The sequence below is a fragment of the Passer domesticus genome, chromosome 15, assembly GCF_036417665.1.
Source record: "Passer domesticus isolate bPasDom1 chromosome 15, bPasDom1.hap1, whole genome shotgun sequence".
Lineage (NCBI taxonomy): Eukaryota > Metazoa > Chordata > Aves > Passeriformes > Passeridae > Passer > Passer domesticus.
This window is the reverse complement of record NC_087488.1, coordinates 15,165,529-15,168,800: the sequence shown is the minus strand read 5'-3', so window position 1 is coordinate 15,168,800 and position 3,272 is coordinate 15,165,529. Positions and strand designations below refer to the sequence as shown.

Sequence of the window (3,272 nt, the reverse complement as noted above, 5' to 3'; positions counted from 1 at the left end):
GCGTGGCCATGGCTGGATCAGTGTCCCCTCACAGGAGGAGTGACATCTGCCCCACCAGCCCTGCCCAGGGGACACCTGAGGCCTTTCTTCAGAGAGCGGGGAGACCCTGGAACAGATTCCCGTGGCTGCTCCATCCCTGGAAGTGTCCAAGGCCAGGTTGGATGGGGCTTGGAGAACCCTGGGATAGTGGAAGGTGTCGTGCCCATGGTGGGGAGTTGAAACTTAGATGACCTCTAAAATTTCTTCCCAACCCAAACCATTCCAGGATTTTATGGTTTTCTGATGGTGTTACCCATCTCTTGCCTGTCCAGTCTCAGGAAATTTGCACCATCAGCAGGTGTCAGCTCGGAGGAAGCCACGTGTGGTTAACTGAGGTCGTGGTTCCGTAAATCCTTTGAACTGGATTCGCTGTGTCCATCTGCTCTGCTGCACTTGGTTCCTGCAAATCTCCAACTGGGAACCAGCAGCAGGGAATGGACCTTGCAGGATGCTCAGAAAGGACAGGGTGATGTTCGATCCCAAAACCTACAAATATCCCACAAAATGAGTGCCAGCAGCAGCCAGTGGACCTTGCAGGATACACACAAAGGGCAGAGCAATGCTCAGTCCCATCATCTGTCCATGGCAGATATTCCATGGGCTCCATGGACTCCATGTTCTCCATGTTCTCCATGTTCTCTATGTTCTCCATGTTCTCCATGGGCTCCACATGTTCCATGTTCTCCATGGTCTCCACACTCCCCACATGTTCCATGTGCTCCATGTTCTCCTTGGTCTCTATGGTCTCCATGTGCTCCACAGTCTCTGTGTGTTCCATGTTCTCTGTGTGCTCCATGGTCTCCACACACCCCACATGTTCCATGTTCTCCATGTGCTCCATGGTCTCCACACACTCCACATGTTCCATGAGCTCCACGTTCTCCATGGGCTCTGGCAGAGGGGGCAGGGCTGAGCCCCTGGGGCTCTGGGGTTTATTTGATGCCCCCTGAGCTGTCGGGGGGTGTGGGGCTGTATCAAAGCCAGGCTTAGCGTGGGCTCAGACTGAGGGGGCCAGGCAGGGGTTAAGTGAAGCCCGAGGGCTCCAGCAGTTCGGGGCTGAGCTTTTCCCTGCCAGCAAATCCCACTTCAGAAAGATTCCCCCCACACAGCCAACTTTTGGCCCTGGAGATGGGTTTGCCATGAAATCCCCAGGCCAGGTGAGTTCTACCTGCTTGAAGTTCTCCTCTGAGTGCTCTGAGGCCAGGAGGGTCACCAGGGAGGGTCACTCCTTCCCTCAGAAGGATCCCAGCACATCCCAGGAATCTGCTGTAGGATTTCTCAAGCCAAACCATTGGTTCATGAATTTTTTTGGCTATTTCCTCCCCCTGCCAGTGACAAGGAGCCCAAATTCCCAGTTGCAGGACCATTTTCCACTCCTATTAGTGATGGGAAACCTGGAAAAACTCTCCGGGCTTCCCAAAGATGGGAACACCAGGAAAGGGAAGGGAATCAAGGTAATTGCAGTGTTGAGCAGGGCAGAAGTGGCGCTGCAGAAAGTGTGGGTGAACCCTGCAGTTCAATCACCCCGAGCAGGTAAACTCACCCAACTCCTCACCTGAACGGTTCCTCCCTTTTCCAGCACCTGGAGGATCACAAACATCCCTTTATCTCCGGGTTGTCTCATGTGGAATTGGCAGCTGGGCCGGCTCCAAACGCCTGTGCGAAGTTGGAATTCCTGAAAGACTTTTCAAGGGGTGAGAGCTGCATTCCACGGTCTGGCAGCACCCCCGGCCCCGCTCCTGGAGCGGGAGACAAAAGGGAATGAGGCTTGGAGAGCGAGTTCCCAACGAGATCCGTGGATGTGACACCCCTGTGGCTGGAAAACCCCGCTCCTTTTCCTTTTAAAGGAGTTGGAGGAGCAAAAGAACGGGAATCTAGCCCAGCTTTCCTGCATATTCAAGCAGCATTTCTCCCTCTAGGCCACGGGCTCGTGCACAGGGAAGCAGAACAAAGGGAAAACAAAACTGCTGTGAACTGGGATGAACTTCCAGCCAAAGTCAGGAGAAGGAATTCCAGCTTTTGGGAGCTGCTTGGTGTGGTGTCCACTGGTCCTGACTCTTGGCCAGCTCAGCTTTACATGGACTCGTAGTCAATAAATTCCTACCCTGAATTCCTGGTGGGCTCTGGTGCCAGTTTGGAAAGGGTGGTGGAGCTGGTAGGACACTCCTATGTCCAGCTGTTCCTGGCTTTGGAATCCAGCTGGAATAAAGTTTGTCATCCACATGCTGCCACCTGGGATCGAGGTGAAGGTGCCTCCAACAGGGAATGTTTGGTTTCTCCCAGGGCAAACACAGAAATTCCATACAAATAGTGCTCCAGACAGTAAAATTCTCAGGAAATAGAGCTGGACTTAATCCTTAACCAACATTCCTGCTCGTGTGGAGAAGGATGTCCCAAGGGAATTTCCTGTAATCTCAGTAAGAAACAACCCTGAGCTCCAGAGCTTGGTTTCCTACATGGATTTCTTGCCCTTCTGAGGCTTTGACGTTCAGGAGGTGCAAACTCTGCCTTCATTTTCCTCCCTGATGAAGCACCTGCGGTAATTGGATTTTCTGGCTCTTAGAGGGATTTTTGAGGAGTGCTGCATTGGGATCTTGCTCTGGGAAGTCGGGAAGCAGCTCTGGAGCAGGGAAAGCTTGGCAGAAGTGGCTGTGAGCTTCCCAAAAGTTGGGATGGAGAGGCTGGGCAGTGTGTAGAGCTTCACCTGCTGCTGGAAGCCAGGGAGGGACAGGAAAACTCCTGGAATTGGGATCCTCAGGTGCTTTTGCATCACCCACGAGGCTCTGGGCACAGCTGTGAGATGTGGGATTGGCACATCCATGGGGAAAAAATCCCTCTTGGAGCTGCAGAAGCATCCAGCAGCTTTGCTAAGCCAGGGCTAGCAGCCATGGAAAAATTTGGAGAGATTTCCCACTTTCCCTCCACCTGTTTGGCTCTTTGGCCCCGGTAGGGTGAGGAGCCTCCATGTGTGCTGTTGGATTTATGGAATTTTGGTGCTTCACATACAATCCCAGGACACTGAGGAGGGTCTGGAGTGCACGACCCCCTGACAGGGCTCTTCCTGCCACCTCTGCTCCGTGGGAGGCCCAGTCCATCCCATCCCTACCCCGTGGCCCCAGTGGCGGATCCGCGTTCCGCATCCCGAGGATCCCGGCTCGCTCCGTGCTTGTTCTTCCTCCCAAACCACCCAGACTGCAGACAGATGTCCTCCCTCAGATCCAGCTGTTCCGGGG

The 3,272-nt window shown here is 53.8% G+C and overlaps 1 long non-coding RNA gene across 2 annotated transcripts; it reads left to right on the top strand.

The window, feature by feature from the left end:
* The first annotated feature begins 756 nt into the window (after window positions 1–756).
* Window positions 757–2,575, top strand: LOC135281715 (uncharacterized). Of its 2 annotated transcripts, XR_010348258.1 has the most exons (4): window positions 757–1,196; window positions 1,372–1,493; window positions 1,619–1,733; window positions 1,959–2,575. It is a non-coding gene; the product is annotated as an uncharacterized LOC135281715 (long non-coding RNA). The 2 variants fall into 2 exon arrangements; XR_010348257.1 differs by having other exon boundaries at window positions 1,619–2,575.
* The last annotated feature ends 697 nt before the right edge of the window (window positions 2,576–3,272 follow it).